The sequence below is a fragment of the Triticum dicoccoides genome, chromosome 3B (genome assembly GCF_002162155.2).
Source record: "Triticum dicoccoides isolate Atlit2015 ecotype Zavitan chromosome 3B, WEW_v2.0, whole genome shotgun sequence".
Classification (NCBI taxonomy): Eukaryota; Viridiplantae; Streptophyta; class Magnoliopsida; order Poales; family Poaceae; genus Triticum; species Triticum dicoccoides.
This window is the reverse complement of record NC_041385.1, coordinates 147,661,634-147,683,410: the sequence shown is the minus strand read 5'-3', so window position 1 is coordinate 147,683,410 and position 21,777 is coordinate 147,661,634. Positions and strand designations below refer to the sequence as shown.

General features: G+C 46.5%; 1 long non-coding RNA gene and 1 pseudogene across 11 annotated transcripts in view; one reads left to right on the top strand and one right to left on the bottom strand.

Annotated features, from left to right (window-relative positions):
* The first annotated feature begins 12,725 nt into the window (after window positions 1-12,725).
* Window positions 12,726-13,385, top strand: LOC119279406 (annotated as a pseudogene).
* Window positions 13,386-17,548: 4,163 nt separating this feature from the next.
* Window positions 17,549-21,777, bottom strand: part of LOC119275253 — an 8,464-nt gene continuing 4,235 nt past the window's right edge. For 9 of the 11 annotated variants that reach the window (XR_005135590.1, XR_005135593.1, XR_005135594.1 and 6 more), the window contains 4 exons: window positions 21,318-21,352; window positions 21,151-21,248; window positions 20,497-20,555; window positions 17,549-19,160 (listed from right to left, as the gene is read on the bottom strand). This is a non-coding gene — a long non-coding RNA (uncharacterized LOC119275253). The other 2 variants (XR_005135591.1, XR_005135589.1) reach the window with 2 other exon arrangements.

Below are 21,777 nucleotides of genomic sequence, written 5' to 3'. Positions count from 1 at the left end.
GCACTAGCAGTATGCAAGTAAGGTCTACCAAAAATAATGGGACAAAAATTATCTTGTGGGGAAGCAAGAACAAGAAAATCAACAGGGTATTTAATCTTTCCACACAAGACTTCAACATCTCTAACAATCCCAATAGTTTTAATGGCGTCCCTATTAGCAAGCTTAATAGTATTCTAATTCAACAAGTGCAATGTCGTGCATAATTTCTTTATAAAGATTGTAAGGTATAGCATTAGCACTAGCACCCATATCACATAATCCATGATAACAATGATCTTAACAGAAATAACAGGCGTGCCTACAATAGGTCTACGTGTCTTAGTATCGGGTCTAGCAATATTAGCAGTTTCACCCACGAAAGAAATAACATGCCCATCTAAGTCTTCATCCAGGAGATCTTTAATCATAGCAATACTAGGTTCAACATTAATTTGCTCAGGAGGTGTATAAGTCCTAGTATTACTCTTGCGAACAACAGTCGAAGCTTTAACATGATCTTTTATCCTAACAGGAAAAGGAGGTTTTTCAACATAAGTAGTAGGAATAATAGGATCACTATATGTAATAGTCTTTTCTTCGACTGTAATAGGTGCAACTACTTTCACTTCAACACGAGGATTATATTTAAACCACTTCTCTTTAGGGAGATCAACGTGAACAGCAAAAGTTTCACAAAAAGTAGCTACTATCTCAGAGTCAAGTCCATACTTAGAGCTAAATCCACGGAAAGCGTCGGTATCCATAAAAGATTTAACACAATCAAACTTAGGTGTCATACCTAACTCCTTACCATCGTCAGAACCCCAATCTTCAGAGTTGCGTTTAATTCTTTCCAATAAGTCCCATTTGAAATCAATAGTCTTCAGCATATAGGAACCAGCACAGGAAGTATCGAGCAAGTTGTGATTATCAAGAGAAAGCCAAACATAAAAATTCTGAATAATCATTTCCCGAGGGAGCTCATGATTGGGGCATGAATATAACATTGACTTAAGCCTCCCCCAAGCTTGAGCGATGCTTTCTCCTTCGCGAGGCCAGAAATTATATATGTAATGACGATCACGATGAACAAGATGCATAGGATAGAACTTATGGTGAAATTCCAGTTTCAATCGCTTATAATTCCAAGATCTTGTGTCATCACATAGCCTATACCATGTCATTGCATCTCCCTTCAAAGATAAAGGAAAGACCTTCCTTTTGACAACATCATCGGGAATACCTGCAAGCTTAAATAATCCACAAACTTCATCCACAAAGATAAGGTGTAACTCGGGATGCAAAGTTCCGTCTCCTGCAAAAGGATTAGCTAGCAGTTTTTCTATCATACCCGAAGGAATCTCAAAGTGAATATTTTCATAAAGTTCAGTAGGTTGAGGAGCATCTCTTTGCTCCTCTGGTTGGGGTGAAGATACCCCAAACAAGCAACTCAAAGGATTAGTTTCCATAGTGACAAGTAACAGAAAATTTCAGCACACTATATAATTGTTTCCTTACCAAGTTCCACTCACCAAGAGCGCTACGCTCCCCGGCAACGGCGCCAGAAAAGAGTCTTGATGACCCACAAGTATAGGGGATCTATTGTAGTCCTTTCGATAAGTAAGAGTGTCGAACCCAACGAGGAGCAGAAGGAAATGATAAGCGGTTTTCAGTAAGGTTTTCTCTGCAAGCACTGAAATAATAGGTGATAGATAATTTTGTGATAAGATAAATAGTAACGAGCAAAAGTAAATAAAGTAAATAAGGTGCAGCAAGGTGGCCCAATCCTTTACGTAGAAAAGGATAAGCCTGGACAAATTCTAATAATAATGAAGGAGCTCCCGAGGACACATTGGGAATTATCGTCAAGCTAGTTTCATCACGCTCATAAGTTTCGTGTTCGGTACTTTGATAATTTGATATGTGGGTGGACCGACACTTGGGTACTGTCCTATCTTGGACAAGCATCCCACTTATGGTTAACCCCTATTGCAAGCATCCGCAACTACAAAAAGAAGTATTAAGGTAAACCTAACCACAGCATGAAACATAGGGGTCCATATCAGCCCCTAAGAAGCAACGCATAAACTAGGGTTTAAGCTTCTGTCACTCTAGCAACCCATCATCTACTTATTACTTCCCTATGCCTTCCTCTAGGCCCAAATAATGGTGAAGTGTCATGTAGTCGACGCTCACATAACACCACTAGAGAAGAGACAACATACATCTCATCAAAATATCGAACGAATACTAAATTCACATGACTGCTAATAGCAAGACTTCACCCATGTCCTCAGGAACTAAAGTAACTACTCACAAAGCATAATCATGTTCATAATCAGATGTGTAATAATATGCATTAAGGATCTGAACATATAATCTTCCACCAAGTAAACCAATAAGTATCAACTACAAGGAGTAATCAACACTACTAGCAACCCACAGGTACCAATTTGTGGTTTTGGATACAAGATTGGATACAAGAGATGAATTAGGGTTTGAGAGGAGATGGTGCTGGTGAAGATGTTGATGGAGATTGACCCCCTCCCCATGAGAGGATCGTTGGTGATGACGTTGGTGATGATTTCCCCCTCCGGGAGGGAAGTGTCCTCAGCAGAACAGCTCCGCCGGAGCCCTAGATTGATTCCGCCAAGGTTCCGCCTCGTGGCGGCGGAGTTTCGTCCCGTAAGCTTGCCCACGAATTTTTCCAAGACAAAACCCTTCATATAGCAGAAGATGGTCACCGGAATCCCACCAGGGGGCCCAGGAGATAGGGGGGCGCGCCCTATGGGGGGCATCCCCCTGTCTCCTGGACAGGGTGTGGGCCCCCTGGTCTATTTCTTTTGCTCATAATTCCTTAATAAATCCAAAAAATGGTTTCGTGGAGTTTCAGGACTTTTGGAGTTGTGCAGAATAGGTTTCCAACGTTTGCTCCTTTTCCAGACAGAATTCTAGCTGCTGGCATTCCCCCTCTTCATGGTAAACCTTGTAAAATAAGAGAGAATAGACATAAGTATTGAGATATAATGTGTAATAACAGTCCATAATGCCATAAATATTGATATAAAAGCATGATGCAAAATGGACGTATCAGGCCGCCGCATCCACCTGCCATGAGTCCATCTTCAGAGCTATACTATTGCATACCGTGTCAGGTCTCTCTGCCATCGACGCCACCACGACGCTAGACATCGTCGTCCTCCTGCGCGAGTCCATCCTCCCACATCAAACTCCGAATCTGCACTGCACCACGCCGTCAAGATCCGTCGCCATCAATGTATGGATGAAGCACCACTCCACCAAAGAAGCCGTCCGCTGGTCCCGCGAAGCCGAGTGCACCTCCAAGAATGCCGCCCCAAGGGGGTTACGACACATGATTGCCGCCAACATCTGATCAGCTGATCTAGGGTTTCCCCCAGAGGTATTGGGTGGAGTTGGGAGCTTCACCTCGGTGATGCCTTCATGAAGGAAACGATGATAAGATCATCGTCATCACCGGCTCCGGCCATCGACCGAAGACCAGGTTTTCACCCGGATCCGTCCCAAGAAATCCACCCAACAACCTATGCACTGTCTCGACCGGCTTCAAAGTCCCAGATCCAGCCGCCTAGATCTGGCGACCAAGCGCAGCAACAGTGCCATCGTGGGATCCCTGGCGCACCGGCCCTGCCTGAGTGTGCCACCACTGGAGCTTAGGAGGAGGGCTCCCACCCCGCCTCGCCAAACCGTGAAAGCCGCCGAGATAGATCCCGCGTGCTCGTCACCGCCTCTGATCCGAACCAATCCGCAAACAGATCGCCGTCACAGATCCGCCTTGGACAGGGACTACACCACGCCATGCCGTCGCGGGAAGCCCGAGCTTCACCCGCCACCACGTCCAGGGCCGCCGCCCCGGGATCCAGACAGAACATCGCCGCTGCCACCGGCCTTGTTCCGTCGCCGCCGACCGGCCACTGCGACCTCCGCCGCCATGCCGCCGACGGATCTGGGCGAGGATAGCCATCATCCCCGAGGACACACGCCGCAGCCTCTTCTCCGCGTACTCGCACGGGAAGCCACCATGGCCGCGTCCCCACCCCTCGCCGGATGCCGTGCATGTGCCGCCCCGCCGCCGGCGAAGGCCGACGCCACGAGGAGACCCGCACACAGCCTCCACACAGCTATGCGTCGACCCATCTGCAGCCGCGCCATGGGCCCGCCGGCGTCAAGATCTTCGCTGCCGCGCCGCCAGGATCCGCCAAGATCCCTGTACTGTTGATGGAGGGGCTCTCTCGTGCATGAAGGAAAACATTGCAGGGGATCCAAGTTGGCCAGCCAGGATACATGATGGAATTGCATCATCTTGGTAATATCAGCGATGGTTGCCCATACCTTGTGGGTCCACGTGCACTTCGAAAGGATGTGTGATGACATCTCGAGGTTGCGCGTGCAGAGGGGCCAAAAGTAAATTCTCCCATCCCCAGTTCATGAGAACATCAATGGTCAAAATCTTGCGTTGAACCGTCATCCAGAGGAACAAAAGTTAATACCTTTCATGGCCATAACACATCGACAATGAGTTGAGGTGCATGCACATATATAGCAGGAAAAAAGAGGCAACAACATTAGCATATTGAAAAATATCTACAATAGATAATCTTCTATGAACATGCATGGTTGCTTTAGAAGTAGGATAGGACTCGTTATTAAAAATATTACATGATACAAGTTGGCATAATCAACCTCACAAAGAACTGCATTTGAGTGGATAACAATTAACATTAGAGTAAATAATTATGGAACATATCACGTCGTATAAGGCTATAATTATTAAACATGGAGAGAAGATCTGCAGCACACCAATATCTATTGTTTGTCCTTTCAGAATGAGTCCACTCATATCCCTAATGCTCGAAATGAGAGTCTGAATCTTTAAACAAAATCACAATGCTAGTATATGAATGCCGCTGAAATAAACAGGTGTTCTTTTTTCTACACCCTATCTTCTATTTCTGCATTTCTCTTGGTCCATGTGTGTGGGGAAGACTGGGTAGCTCTGAAACAAACCCTACCATTTTGCACCAACAAATAGAGAAAAAATAATATATTATGGGGATGGTATCTTAAACACTTAGGCATAACAAAAGAGACTGATAACTGAATTATAAAAGCTCCAGGATAAAACCTTGCTTCTGCATACCCAGTAAAGTTGTGTTAATTATTTGTAGAAACTGGTTACGCTTTGAATGTCCATACAAAACAGAACTACGCTTGCATAGTAATCTTGAATCCCCTCATACGTGTTCCGGTCCTACATACTATTGTCCCTATTCTTCTTCTCTACATTCACTATACTTTAATTTCATGTATGCTATGGATCATAATAATGTTGTATATATGTGCAACTGCCATGAAACATCAGTGGAAGTTATATTTAATATATGACCATTCAATTACGCCCACATAAGTGTAAATCAGTCGGGTGTGTGCTCATTTTGATTCTATTCGCTTGATGCTTCATTTGACTTTTTGAGTAATAAAATCCACCCTTTGTCCAAAAAAGTGTAAATCCCCCTTTGTTTACCTCATGATATTTCCGAGAAACTTGCTGAGCAGGCAAAAGTGCTTCACATTTCAACATAACACTACAGTCTATATAAATGGTCTGATCCTATTCACCATACCTCCAGAAGAAAAGGGATTGATTTCCATAGGACAAACACCGGCCCAATCATGAAGATATTAATTTATCAAGAAACAATAATGTCAGCAAAGTAGCACCATTCCTTTTCCTAAACCATGAATTCATCAAAAGAACCTAGAACACAGGAAGCAGAGCATGAGGAGAAACTGAAGAAAAAAAGGGGGATCACAATCCATTCACAGTCTGGGTGATGATGCTGGGTATATCAAAGAGATGATATACCTGACGGGGTGGATGCGGCGAGGTCTCCGGCGTCGAAACCTTGCTCGACAGTGTCATCCTCCTCGCTCCGTTCGGCGCCAGGCGCCGCGTGTGCCGTGGAAGCGGAGCGGCTCTACTGCCGGTCGGGCGACGGCTACCTCTGCGTAGGCCACAACGCGTGCGTGTCTGACTCTACGAGGTCTGCAAGCACGCGCCCGACGCGGTCACCTGCCGCGCCGACGCGTGAAGCCATGAGCGGCTCGCCGATGCTCTCCAGCTCGTCCCCTCCCCGTCCTCCACCGTCGACGCCAACGTCGCTGACAACGACCTCGTGGCTTCCATGGACGGAATAGGTCCTTCCCGAGCCCTAGGACAACACCGACTCGGACGCATACCAGTCCATGGACGGAATCAAGGCCATCGGGTGCCCGCAACACCAAGCTCGATCTCGCCGGCGGCACACTCTACCCCGCACGCTTTACCTTTACGTTGACGGTAGCACTATTTCGATTGAGTACAGCAATTCAGTTGAGGCCAGTATTTATGCATGAGGTTATATGGGATGCCCACTAAGTGCATCTCTACAGTCCTCCTCCTCCGTCCGCGGTTAGAGGATCAGTCCATGGACACGGATGTGAGATCTAGTCATTTAACGCTGTCCGCATACATTTGGTCTCACTAAATTCTTTTTAAAGTGTGCAAGTTCAAATGGCCGTATACATAGATTTATATTAGAGTATGTAATGGGCCTAAAGGGCCCGTTAATTTTAGGATTAATTAGAGATAAGGATCGCTTGCTTAGAGGTCAAGTAAGCCTTGCTTGGAAGTCAAATAAACCTCTTTATTATATAAAGAGAGTAGATGTATCAATCTAATCAAGTAAGAATTAAGAAGGAAATCCCTTCCCTCTTGCCCGGCCGTGGGTAAAAAGGCCCCCGACCGGCCCTCTCGCGCCCTCCTTCTAGCAGCGCCATAACAATTTGGTATCAACTGGCTTCGGTTCGATCATGTCTTCACCGCCGCCAGGCCCGTCTCTTCCGCTGGCGGTCACCTCGTCGCCTCCGGCGACCACCACGACCGTCGCCCCGCTCCTGCCCGTGCCAGGATCCTCCGTCACGCCCGCTCCCGCCGTCCTCACCTCGGAGGAGGTGCTCGGGGTGCTGCGGGACCTAACCCAGGCGGTCCAGGAGATCCACATGTTATTGGTTGGGTCCTACAGGCCGCACCCGGCTGCGCCACCCATCGCCGCCCCCGCGCCGCCGTGGCTGCCATGCCAGCCGCCGCACCAGGCGGCGTTTGCCGCGCTCGCCGGGTCACTGCAGCTGCCATCCATCGCCACCATCGCCCAGCCCTGACTGCAGTGGCAGCCGCCGCTCCTGGCGGCCTCCGCCGCGCCTGGCGCTCCGTCGCAGCAGCCGCTATTGCTGCCCGGCACGACACCGCAGCAGCCGCTACAGCTGCAATAGCCACTGCCAGTCAACTCCGCCACCCAGTATGGGATGCCCTATGACGGGACTGCGACGACCTCGTTCCCATCAGCGTCGCCGCCATCCCAGGGCGTCCACATCCAGCAGATCAAGTCCCCGCCGTCGCCGTCACAGCTTCTGTCTTGGAACGCTGGCCGCCCCGTGTCGGCGGTGGTGAGGGTGCAGGCTGCTGCGCGCGGCCTCCTAGCGCGTCGGCGTGTGCGGGAGATGCGTGGTCTGCAGTTGCCGCTCCTCCAAGTTGCCCTTCGCTGCGCAAAGGACATCACTCTCGTCCGCTGCATCGGGGATCACTCCTTTTGTCCAGGTGGTGTCCATGGGATCCAGGTGGCTGTACACGTGCATGTCCGACGTGCGGATGTTGTCCACTTTTTATTAAGTGGTCCAAAATAAAGCGCCCTAGTCCATTTCAGATTGAGAATAATAAAACAAGCCGAGATATAAAAGGCTTGTTTTTAGGTGTTAGGTTTGTGTTGCGTCGAGTCATGGTTATAAGTTGGTTAGGCTACAGCCCGAGGACAAGTTGCATGTCCAGGTGGGGTGTAGTGTTAGAGTACGTAATGGGCCTAATGGGCCCGTTATCTTAGGGTTAATTAGAGATAAGGGTCGCTTGCTTAGGGGTTAAGTAAGCCTTGCTTGGAAGTCAAGTAAACCTCTCTATATAAAGAGAGTAGATGTATCAATCTAATCAAGTAGGAATTAAAAAGGAAATCCCTTCTCTCTTGCTACACGTTCAAATAGTCGCATGCAACAGTATTTCAAATTTAAAAAAGTTAAAATATTACAATCTAACATTGTTGTCCCCTTTAACCGCTCACAGATGCTCAATCAGATATTCCTTCATCTGCTTGTGAGTTTCTTGATGTCGAATTTGTTGATGCATATGAATAAACTCTTCAAATGTGGCCGGATTCTGGTCTAGAATTTTGATAGGATCACCCATGTTCTTAAATTCTAGAAATGCGGCAGCATCCTCACCCTCATCATCCACGAACATGTTATGCATGATCACACAACATGTCATCACCTCCCACAAGGTCTTCGGATCCCATTGTTTAGCAGGTCCGTAACCGACTGCAAAACGGGCTTGCAGAACTCCAAATGCCCTCTCGACATCCTTTCTAGTTGCTTCTTGTTTTTGGACAAGGTGAGACTTCTTCTGTCCAACTGAGTTAGAGATAGTGTTGACAAAGGTAGCCCATAGAGAATAGATACCATCAGTCAGGTAGTAGTTCATGTTGTACTCATATCCAATGATGGTATAGTGGCAAGGAGGATTTTTTCTTCAATCAGTCCTCGCAAACAATGGTAATCGCTGCAGCACATTGATGTCATTGTGAGACCCGGACATGCCAAAGAAAACGTGCCAAATCCAAAGATCATGTAATGCAACTGCTTCAAGAATGATGGTGGTCTTCTTAACATGATCCTGATATCGCCCTTGTAAAGCTTTTGGGCAACTAATTCTTGCATTTCTAATGCATGCAGTCAAGAGATCCAAGCAAACATGGCCGCCCTCTTACTTCTGAGATTGCCAAGAGCCTCTTGGTGTCTGCCACAGTCGGTTCTCTCAGGTACTAAGGCCCAAACACCTCGACCACGGCAGCTGCAAACCTGACCATGGTACTCCGCATGTGCTCCCAGACATCCGTAGGTACTCGTCCCACAAATCAGCGGTCGTGCCATATGCAAGTATCCGCAGTACGACCGTGCACTTTTGGTAACCAGAGAACCCAATCCTTCCCACGGAGTCCTTCAAGATGAAGTAGTCATCATATGACCGGACGCCATGGTACAAACGATCGAAGACAGTCTTGCGCATCCGAAAACACCGGCAAAAATGGTCAGGGAAGAGTGCAACGGGGCAAGAGTAGTCGTCCATCAGTATCAAATGGTCTCGCGCCCTGTTGCGGTTGAGCACTCGATGACCCTTGGTGGAACCCTTGAAACTGAGAACATGCTCCTCTGCACGCTCCACGTCTTCAAGGGCCGCTTGCATCATTGTTGTCTCCTCCGTGTAATCCTCGTCGTCGGACGGGCCATCGAACAACTCAACATAGTGCTCATATATGTACTCTAAATCCGAATTCATTGCTCAAAAGAAGAAGGTTTTTTAGCTCCGGCAATTCACCGAACAATTGCCGTATGGTACCTGGCGGGGTGGTTGAAAAAGAGCGGTGAAACGATGACGGAGGAGAAACAGGGTGGAGCCCGGGTGGAACGCTTGAGGTGACGGAGACGTAGAGTTTTGGCAGGGGGTGGTGTGGCGGCCGGGCCGGTTGAGCGGCGGCGAAGGCAAGAGAGTACAAAGAAAGGAGAGAAAATGGGGAGGATGGACGCGCGGGGTCCGAGAAGGGTTTTCGATGGACCGGGTGTGTCGGAGGCCTATGTGGTTGTTGTCCGGAGTCCCGCAAAGCCCCTCGTTTGTCTAGGGTTTGCCCAAAAATACGCCAGACCGACGAACAGATACAGACCCGCATTGGATAGTAAATCGCGTCTGGACCGCATGGTCCCGACGTGGCAGAAGTGGATTGGGTGTGGGCCTCTCACGTAACGTCCCACTTACAGCCTGAGCGGATGGGGCGTAGTCGATTTGATCTTCTCGGCACGGTGATATGCTTCGCGCAATTCTGTTGTTCGATCCCGTGCATGAACCTTGGACCGTACGATTAATGTACCAAGGGCTACGCTCTATCCATAAATTCAGGTCGACGTTCATTGCCGTGGGAGAAAATATCCGATGCTTGCAGCATGTGAGTGCTCCAACGGTTCAACGTCTAAAAGGTCGACTACAGGCACTAAAAAAACTTAGTATATATTGAGGGTGCTGGATATTCCCTCATGGTTGCCTATCATTGGCGCATCTTCCTACAAGATAAGATAGAGTCGCACAAGGTCAGAAACGGTGCTTTCGAAATAATACACAGAGGCTCCACTAAATCTATTGGAAATCAAAGAAAGGCATGAAAAATGCAGCTATGAAAGTATTATATTCTTTCATACTTCCTCCGTCCGAAAATACTTGTACATCTCTTTTTATCTAATGACAAGTATTTTCGAACGGATGGAGTAGATACTAGATGCCTCGTTGCGCCAAATGACGCAAGGTCTCATCTCACACCAAGAGTTATTTGAAATGGTTTTGCTTTCTGCCTTTTCCTGGTAAAATAACATAGCCGATAGATTGCAATTAAGATATCTCATAATAAGACATGATTAAAGGTTTGGTTCTTAGGGGTTTGGTAAACTTCAATACACAAAAACATAAACTAAACAAAATAGTTGTTCGGCGGGAATTGAAAACCGTGGTGGTCTTCTTTAGTGGTTTTGCAAGATTTTCTTTGCAAACGTAGTTGCCGATTCACAACTTATCTCGCCATTGTCATGGTTGTTGTCGTGTGATGTGCTAAGCAATGCCCTCCTTGTAGCTCTTTGTACTAGATACTATAAATGATGTTCCAACAGTTAAATGAAGAAGCAAGTAATGGCGTGGAAGTAGAGGTTTTATCCTATAAGCTTTTTACCTAGTAATGTCCTTTTGGATAAGCTCATTTGTAAATGGCGCAAGTGTAAGCGCATCGAGTGCCCCTTAGTAATTTTGGTGTATTGAAGACTTATAGGTTAAGGGACTAATATGATTGTGAGTGTACACAGGTTTTATAAGTCGATGAGGAGTTTAATATTTACAGTGAAAGTCGACCCCTAAAAATGAATGTCTTCAGCTGGAGACTTTGGTTTTCCTGAAGACTTTAAAAGTGAAAAAATTGATATGACCATGAAGACTTGGATATTCATGTGAGGACTATGAAGCGTGAAGACTTTTGTTTTCGTAGTTTCATTTTCTTCTTCTTGAGTCATAGGAAACACGGTACTGTTAAAGAGGGTCGAGGTAATACTAAGGAAACTAATTTCCAAGTGATGCTCATCTCAAAATCCTACATCTACCCAATCCTTTCGAGTGAAGTCATTGGAAATCTCATATCAGTTCAGTCAATTTCTTCAGTGAGAGACGAAGATCTTCTGGTCTCTGAGAAATTCGTTCCGACTGAGGAGTTAGGAATTCGCCAGTGTGGATTGCCTACACAGTGAGGAACATGATAGCCCTGAAGAATTCGAACCTCAAATTCGACCGTTGTTGCGCCACACGCCAGCTGTCCAAAATATCCTACCACCTAACGGTCATTATCATTGAAGGGCATTTATGCCTTATCATGTCGGGCTTCTCCCTAGGCTATAAATAGCCGCCCCCTACAACCACTAGCTGGTTGGCTGCTCCGAGAGAAACTGACACTTGTCATTTGAGAGCATCCCATCCTTCGAGGACTTTGAGCGAAAATCATGAAGTGAGGAAAACCCAAATCCCAAACCCAAACCTACAAACCCAAAGTGATTGAGCATCACTGAAGAGATTGTTCCTGTGTGGAAACGACGCTTGTTACCTTTGAGGACTGTGTATCCTCCGGACGGTTAGGCATCATGGTCTGAGCATCCAAGAGGAATTGTGGATCGCCGAGTGACCTAGTCTATGAAGGTTTGGAAGTCACCTGTGAAGACTCACTTACCACTACTGTTGGGCGAGGTCTATGTGATCTTAATTAGCTCAAGGAGAATATGGTAAGGACTGTGTGTCCTCGAGTTTAAATACTCAGCCGCTCCAATCAAACGTACAACTGTCACAGTAGTTGGAACTGGTCTACCAAATCATTGTGTTCACCATGCCTACTGGTTCTATTTCCTCAACCCTTTCATTTCCTCAGTTATGTATTGATGAACCTGATCATTATTGTTTGAAGACTTTGACTGGAGACTTTCTCTAATTCCTCAATCTTATTTCTTCAGTCGGTTTGTCTTCGTCCTGCTTATCCTATGTTTACACTTTCTGCACTCTGTGTTTTGTCTTTAATTTCATCATGATGACTATGTTGTTGCTCTGTTATGCTTACACCTGAGTACTTATTCCGGTGCAAGTAGTTCTTCGCTTAGGAATTTCCTCACCCTGAAATTCCTCACTGAAGAATTCATAAAATTTGTCTATTCACCCCCCTCTAGTCGACCACTTTGAGCAAGGTCCCAAACTGAGTATTTAACCAAAAACTACCACATTTCATGAAAACGTGTCCAGAAACTACCACTTTACGAATTTGTGCCGAAAACTACCATTTTTTGCTAATCTGTGACTAAAAACTACCATGTCGGGAAAGTGCCCGATTCGCCTCTTCTAAACGCCTTTCTAACAAGATGGGCCCACAAGTCAGGTTGACTGTTAACTTTGACCGTTATTACAAATGAGACCCACACGTTAACCCTCTTCTTCCTCCTCTCTCCTTTTCTTTGGCATTTCCACAAACACCCCGTGTGTGTGGCGGCCCTCAACGCCGGCTGCGGTCGTCCTCGACCTCTCAGCCCCGGTCGTCACGTCACCGTGCAGCGCCGACCACGGCCAGACCACGCGCGTGACGCTGTCTGCCCGCTGTTCCCGGTCTCCTTCTCTGTCGCTGCCTCCTGCGGCACTGTCGGCGTCGCAGGGCTCGCACGCTCCGCCCGCTCGTTCCTGGCGCAGGTCGCGAGCGCGCAGAGGGTCGCCAGCTCGTTCGCGTTGTGCCTCCCAGGCGATGGCGACCGCGCGGGCGCGGCAATCTTCAGCGGCGGCCCTTTCTTCCTCGCTCCCCGGGCTGACCGGCCGGCAGTCACGACGCTCCTGTCCGAGGGGGTCCCGCTGCGCCGCCCGTTCGCCGGAGACCCCGGCTACTACGTCTCGGCCAGCAATGGCATCGCCATGGACGGAGCGTGTGTGGCATTCGCGAGCGCCGGTGCGCCCATCGTCGGCTTCTCCACGGTCCACTACACGGAGCTTCGCCACGACGTGTACCGCCCCTTGATCGCGGCCTTCAACCGCGCCATGGGCAGGAGCGCGAGGAGGGTCACGCCGGCGGTGGCGCCGTTCGAGCTCTGCTACGACTCCACGAAGCTGCTATCGGCTATCGTCGCAGACGGGGCACTCAGTGCCAGAGGTGGACGTGATGCTGGAGGGCGGGCAGAACTAGACGGCTTTCACGGCAACTCCATGGCGCACGCTAGCTTCGACCGAGGCCGAGGACGTCGTCTGGGCCGACGCCGAGGACGACCTTGGCCCTCCCCCGCCAGCGCCCTGGTCGGAGACCTGCTCGAGGAGTAGGCCGGGGACGGCAGCAGCATCCAGAGCCACGCGCTCGGCTCGCTCGAGAAGGGCGTGTCGGTCAGGATCTCGGGCAAACTGCAGGTGCACACAAGGTGTTTGTAGAAATGCCAAAGAGAGGGAGAGAGGAGGAAGAAGAGGGTTAACGTGTCGGTCCCATTTGTAATAACGGTCAAAGTTAACGGTCAACCCGACTTGTGGGCTCATCCTGTCAGAAAGGCGTTTAGAAGAGGCGAATCGGGCACTTCCCCGACATGGTAGTTTTTAGTCATAGATTAACAAAAAAAGTGGTAGTTTTCGGCACAAATTCGTAAAGTGGTAGTTTCTGGACACGTTTCCATGAAATGTGGTAGTTTTTGGTTAAATACTCTCCCAAACTAGACCTGTGGTTATTTGAAAATGGGGCATAGCATTGTAGAGAATACTTTTAAAATAATTGTGGATGATTAATGCTAGGCCCATAGATTATATTTTGAAACACTAGATTTGAACAACTGTAAACACGTATAATGAATTGGACTTAAGATAGCATGTGATAAGATAGGTTGAAGGTTCGTTCTACCTTAGGGGTGCGGTAAACTTTAGTACATAGAGACATGGGCTGAACAAAAGAGTTACCAAGTCAGAAGAAAAGATGGCAGCAAAACTTCTTTGATGATTCTCTAAGATGTTTTTTCATTGTAGCTTCACTGGTCAATCGTGTGGCTGTTATCGCATGGCTTTTCAAGCAATGATCTCGTTGTACCACTTTGTCAAGAGATCCTATACATACATGTGTTGTTAGTTAGACTAAGAACAAAAGATTAGTGTGGAAGTAAATTTGACCTATGTCTTTGGTTGTGCATATATTATGTGAGGTGTGTACCTGCATTGTCTTTTTGGATCAGCTTTGACTTAACTATTCGTGATATTTGGCTCTAACCCGTTGCGCCAAGTAGCGCGAGTTCCCCTTTTTAACCAAGTGTTGTTTGCATAGCAGCGCTTTTCTTCATAGTTATAAGTCAATGATCTAAGGTAGGTACATGGCTATCCCATAATTTCCAGACGGCTGCTAGGCGTAATCCGGTTGATGCAAACCAAAGATAAATCGCCTCTCCACCGTTGGATGAGATGGGTCAGACCGTCCGCTTGTCTCCAAATCCCTCGCAGCACACACCGCAACTCAATCGCAGCCCCCGCAACCGACGCTTAGTAGCCCCCACAGCCAGTGCTTCGTAGTAGACGCTCCCCTTAGCATCACCATACATACCATCGCCATGCAGCTCCGGCGAGCAACACCAGTGACACACTGACACCTCACAGTATGCGCTTGCAAAACTAACACGGATGGTGCCCTGCATCCACCAGCGTGTTGCAAAAGCTACCATCGTCGCGTGTTGCAACGACCACCGTCTCACGCTGCCGTTGAAGCAAATACCATGACGCAACGCGTTGTCGCCATTGTTGCAACGCTATCGTCGACGTCATTTCCTCTGCTCCAAGCTGCATCTCCCGTCGTTTGAAGCATAGCCCTTATTGCAGCGCGTCCCAATGAGCCACTGCCTTTGCATCATCTCTGTGCACCTCGAAATCATGACTCTACAACATCGACCCAGCCCTCTATTAGCAACAGTGTTCCCCTCGTGTAGCTCACCTCTAACCTGCGGCTGCTGCAATGGGATGGTTGCAGCAATGTTGTTGTTGTTGTTGTTGTTATTGTCGGCTCGCTTTCGTTTGCAGCATGGTGACCATGGTGACAGGTGCAAAACCCACCGACGGCGGAACCTTGTGGCAGCAGTGGTTGGCGTCACCGGCTCGCCGCAATGTGGCTGTTGCAATGAGGGGATGCAACAGTGGAGACGACTTTGCCCCTCCCGGCTAGCAAGAACGAAGGCTTCTATGATGAGGGATGACATAGCGACAGGGACGATGCCCTCGCCTTGCAACAAGACGCCTACTGCAGTGAGGGATTGCAGCAACACAACTATTGCGCTAGGAATGATGCATCCGCACAGTGATCATCGACATAGCCCTCCCGTATGGCATCATGGTTGTTTGCGGCAACCTACCTAGTCGCGAGTGCGGCCTGCATCTAGTACTGCAACGAGAGAGAGAGAGAGAGAGAGAGAGAGAGAGAGAGATAGGGCGTGTTTGGTTGCCCGTATAGAGGCCAACCAGGCCCGCGTGGGAAGTAAGAGGCCTATTTGGTAGCCCGCATACACTATTGGGCCTGCAGCGCACGCTTCTTAAAGCACCTCTGGGCCTAGCTGGTTGAAAACGCAAGAATCGGCAGTTTCTCTGGAGCCAGGCCGAGCGGAAGGGCAACGAGCGGGCCCCTGCACGAGGAGAAACGAGAGGGATGCGAGGTGTTATCTCCTCTCTTCCATGCCCCTCTAATCTACACAGCCATGCTTCAATTCGTGGTAAGCTCTACACGAAAAAGATGCACATCGATGCTACGGTTCCATTCAGGCGATCGGTTCGTAGTTTCGTCAGCCATAAGTTCTTAATCTCGTGTTCCCGTTTGGAGCTATTCTAGACAAACTTTGTCAGATTCATCGTGCACGATGGATCATTTGAAATTTCCTTTGACCAACAACCTAATCTCGCAGTTCCTCACAACATTCGTGTTGTAAGTTTTTGGTTTCGACGATCATAGCTTCATCTCTTTTTGAGCAGCAGTCTACTGCACTGACGTCGCCATGTCGAGCTCCTCTATCCTCTGCTCAGAGCCCTCCTATTCGTCTCTCTCGACGCCGAAGACCTTCCCCTTGATCTCCTTGCCCGCGTGCTACTACACTAAGTCGTTTCTGGCGTCGCTCATCTCAGCCTACTCTCTGTCGTCCTCCTACTACACTGACGCTTCAATGACGCGCACACTGCTTTCTTGTGTCCTCTGCCTCCGTGCACACTGCAGTTCGCCGCGCCACTGACAGGGTCAATCATCTTAGCCTCCTCTCTCGTTCATTGCACTGACGATAGTATGGCGCGAGCACTGCATTCTCCTCCTTTGCCCACTGTCTTTGCGCGAGCACCGCAACTAGTTCACCAACGGTGTCGCTCGCCGTGCCGCCGACGGGGTCGCTCGTCCACGATTCCATGCTTGCCTTGTCGGACACGGCGCCACAGCCACTATCCACCGTAGTCGCCATTGTCCGACGCACACTGCACTTCTTCTCCCCTTCCCTTTGCTAACTCTTAATCATACCTCATGCGTGCAACCAAACACTGAGTTTATGTGCCGCTTGGGCCAATGCAGGCAACTAAACAAAGCGCATTTGCATACTACCTAATGCAGGAACCCTAGATGCAGGCAACCAAACAACTCATAGATGTCGCATATGAGGCTCTTTTTTCAAAACCAGACTGGGTTGAGATGTGTATGCAATGCAATTACTATTCACTACGGCAACCGAATACACCCATAGAGAAGAAAGGAGGACGTGAAAAGATAAAGCAATGGTTGAATATTCGCAAGGGTGGGAAGCGGCGTACCAGGCCGACGAAGGACATGTGCTCTCAACGCTGTTTAACGCTACGGTATGATTTCTCGGGTGGTCTAGAACGTTAAAATTGTAAATACATATGGCTGAAACATAATTTTATAACATAGCACCAGTCAGTATCAAAGTAACTTTGGTGACATGGAGTCTTAGCACAAAGAAAAAATATCACATATAGATTTTCACTTTGATTATACCAACACTGTAGAAAATCCTGTTATGTAAACCTTCCGTTTCAAAATACAAGTCTTTCTACAGATTTTAATACAAACTACATACAAATGTACATGGACATATTTTATAGTGTAGATTCACTCATTTTGCTCCGTATGTAGTCCCTTATTGAAATCTCTGAAAAGACTTATATTTAGGAACAGAGGGAGTAGAACATAGGCGTTAACTTGGATCAACCTCTTGGTAATCAAGCAGGAGAACCCCCATATGAATATGCAAAAAGATGATATAACCCTCAACAATTTTCACTTTAAGTAATTTCAGGTATATAAATAAGGCCCTGAAATGGGCCGGCTCAAAGGTTCACACGTCGTCAGAACAGAAAAACACAAAGCCACCAGTGCTTTCTTGTACTTTCTACAGCGACTACTGTTCAGGTTTAAGCCTCATTTGGCAGAAACTCGTGTCAAATGACCAATTTACACGTACAACCCAACTCTCTTACTATTGTTATGGATCCGTCATGTCAATCAACCAATGAAAGCCACCAAATCCATATATAAACATGATAGGCAATAAACTGTCCACGAGAAATAGACAAATAGCAGCTTGCATGTTGAATTGCAATGGCCCCCAGTAACTAGTTACAAAAGCCCAGTAACTAGTTACAAGTTGCTTCAAGCTGTAATAGGAAAGAATGGGCAAGTGAAACCACTGTCATTATCTCACCATCATCGCTCATCAGGCAAACTTCCATCTAGTTCAGTCCAGACCAGTTGCTGTAGCAACCAAACAGCAGTATAGCTGGTTGTCAAGTTCATTCAAGTACCCACCTGTTACAGCTAGGTTATCAGTTCCTCCCTAGTTCTATTTCTATATCAAAGATATCAAAACATTATGACAACCAGGACAGCATGCAATATTCTTTCTACAGATAACCAAGTACAGACCTAAGGTGAAAGCCGTAAAGTAAAAATATAGGTTGAATTATCTGAACTCAACAAAGAATACTAACTTAACCAATATTAGCACAAAACAACACCCAGACTATATAGTCATAAAAAAAATCCTCTTTTCAGAAAGCCCTAGGTGATATTTTTGCTCCAGGTGTCCTCATCATGTTCAAATCCTCCATCTGTCATCGAGTCAGTTATCTTAAAATGTATGCTTTGGGATGAACGAAAAGAAACTTGAGTTAAGATCATGATTTAAAGTTTTGATTATGTTATGTCTGGCTATTGTAGAGTCACCGGACTCAGGTAGCTGACTTGGCCATGGCACCCGCAAGTCATACTGGTGTCGGCTACACAGGACTAGTCAATGTCTCCTATATCAGGTTAATCTCTACTCCGCAGGCCAATCGGGAGCAACGCTTTCTCCTTTAAAACAAAAGGTTGCGGCCAGGTAGGGCTCATGTTCAAAGCTTTGGGGCGACAAGAAGAAACTAGAGTTGAGGCTGCTGTGAAGTCACCGGACTCTGGCAACTGACTCAGGTGGCAACTGACTCAGGTAGCCTACTCAGGCCTGGTGCTACCCGCAAGTCATTCTGGATTCGGCTATCCACATGACTAGTCAATGTCCTATATCCGGTTAGTACTACTCCGAAGGCCAAGGGGGAATAACACTTTCTCCTTTGAAACAAAAAGCTGTGGCCAGGTTAGGGGTTTATCTTTCTTTTAAACACCAACAATAGCACTTGGTTAGCTGATAAAACTGAGCTGGATACTGGCCAGACTTTGCAGGGTCTGTCTCTTCGTTGTAAGATCAGCTAATGGGCCTGCTCACATCTGTGCTAAACATGCTTGCACGATTGAGAGGACCGATAGTTGGCTCGATAACACTCCCGGATTCCTGGTCAGTGCCCTGTTGGCGGACTGCCCAGCGAATACCTTTAATTAATAAAGCTCTCTATTAGCCTGCAAAAAAAAAGGGTCAGTGCCAATCTTCTTAGGTCGACAAGCTTCATCATCCTGAGCAACTTCCTGAAAGAGAATCCAAAGCACTGGAATTAGCTTATGGAACAACACAAAAATAATTACAAAACAAAAAGGCTCTTGCAGAACACAACATAGAAAATGTGAGCTTAAAATGAATGTGCTACCAACACATGGTTTGTTAGGTGTACAGAGATGTATACCACACTGGATCAATCAAGAGCTTATATATGCAGATTACAAGGCTATAGCAAGCAACATACCCAACTAAAAAATTAATGGATGGGTGCCTCCGCAGCAGATTATGAACTTAAGCAATGATAATAAGAGCTCCAGCTAATAATAATAAAAAAAGAATAAACTGCAATCTGGCCTATTCGTAAGAATAAGCAACAAAAGAAACATGTTTGTTTGTTCAATCCATGAGTAAGAGTTGATATCATATCCAGACTCATGGCTGGAAGAAAGATAGTTCAGAGCTCAAACATGGTTAATAGTGATCCGCTGATATAATCCACTCGCTGGCACAGGCCAGTCACTTGCACAAGATTAAGGGCGGAGTACTGTAATCTATATTTGTTTTCCATCTACTGTTATGGACTAATCTTCAATGGGTACAGCAATGGCTAGACAAAATAGATGGGTTACAAAGAAGTGCCAACGTAGGTGGGATCACACAGCCGCATTGCTTGCGCATACAAATGACCTCAGGGTATATTCAAGTTTGGCAGGCCACAGGATTCATGGTTAACTAACCTAACAAGTCTACTCTAATATATATGGTACATTACTTTTTAAACAGCATGCTGAACTTGTCGTTTGTAGGTTAAACGTTGACTCGACATGATGCATTCCACAGCATTCCATGACAAATAGTTAATAAACAGAAATAACGAAATTTGGCTTTGTTGCTCTGGAACAGCATCACAAGATGCAAAGGTGGCTACATGGCACTTGTGAGATCATGATTGAAAATGTTGACGTGAAATGGAACCATAGCTTGGATGACTGACAGTTCTTCGGAAACCCCTTTTAGTTCATAGAACTTAATACATTACAAAGTATGGCCATATTCATTCATAGTGTAACCATAATATTACACTTATATTTATTGAGAGCTACTTACATGCAAGAACAATGACCGATGCTTTGCCATATACACAGCACAGGTCAGTAATGCATAGAGCTATAGAGTTTTGGATATTAAAGCTAATGTTGTGTCATAAGGATGAATAGACCACTTTAAGGCCATCACACTGATAACACTGCCAATGGCGTATGATGTAGTCAAGAAATCACTTCAACAGGAAAAAAAAATATGAAGGCGTGAGATACCATGTCAAACAAAGTACAAATTTGAACAAAATGGACATAAACAACCTACCACAAGATGGCTGGGTTTGACATTGGAGGAATAACATTCTGATGAAGTGTAGCAAGGACCTGCAGATTACAAACTGTCACTCGAGATACGCAACTAACATCGGTAATTAAAGCTTTTTTATAATAACTGGAAAATAAAACCAATTCTTCTTAACAACAACAGTAAACAAAAAATTATTTCATCATAAGTGGCTACACAGTTCTTGTAGTATAATAAATTCCCCTTGCATAGTTTTTTTTAAGGAAATCGGGAGGGGAGACCCCTTACCAACAGATTTTTATAAAGAACCCATAAGCAAAATGCTTACTGGGGCAATAGTTCTTACAAAACCAGGGTACAAAACAGGAGCGAAGGGAGGGAGGGGAGGAAACAAATAGAGAGGTAGAGAATAGAAGAACAGAAGGAAAAAAAGGAAAAGGTGACTAGCTTGGCCAGCCTGCAATCCATTTATCAATGGACCGAAGTCCCCTTGCATAGTAGACAGTGCATGTAAACATGATCATAGTTTTATAAGAAAAAAAGGAGTCAGGAAATCACCAACAGCAATTTCTAAATTAAGGTGCAACGCATATAACCATTCATAGACAGTTCAAGAAGAAGCAATTGAGAAATTATTACTTACCGGATGCTGAAAATAACGAAAGATAGCTTTACCTCCTTGTAGACATCAAGTGGAAGTGGTAGCTTGAGAAAGGCCAGCTTGGTGAACTTCCATTTTAGCTTTTTTTGCTTATACACGTAGCAGAGGAGCCCTGCAAATCGAAAGCTTAATCACTAGAAACTTGCCAGTATATTTTACTTCATGAAGCGTATGGAAGTACCTCAGAGGTGTCCTTCTCTCCTTTTGAAGAAAGGCCTTCACAAACACAAAAAGTCAGAACAAAAACACACACCAACAAAAATGAATGTAAATACATAAGGGCAACTCCAAGGCCCTTATGTAGGCGCTTAAGAAGGAAAAAATAAATATCCTAAAAAGAAAGTCAGCGAAGCGCCTTGTAACACAATGCTGAGCACTAATGATAGACACTATCTAATCGTGAAAACGGCCAGAAATTGATCGTTGGACCCACCGTTCCTACTCATGCGGCAAAGGACAAACAGCTAAGCAGCCCGCCTCCACCTTTTGCGTTCATCCCCAGTTAGATGCCAGTGTTTGTTAGCCTAACTACTGATCGGAAAGGATATTAATCCTAGAGTCTACACCTAGCGCCCCGCGTTGTAGGTGCCCTAAGTGGCAAGTGAACTAACAAACTCTTTAAGGAAAAAGGAAAATCTACA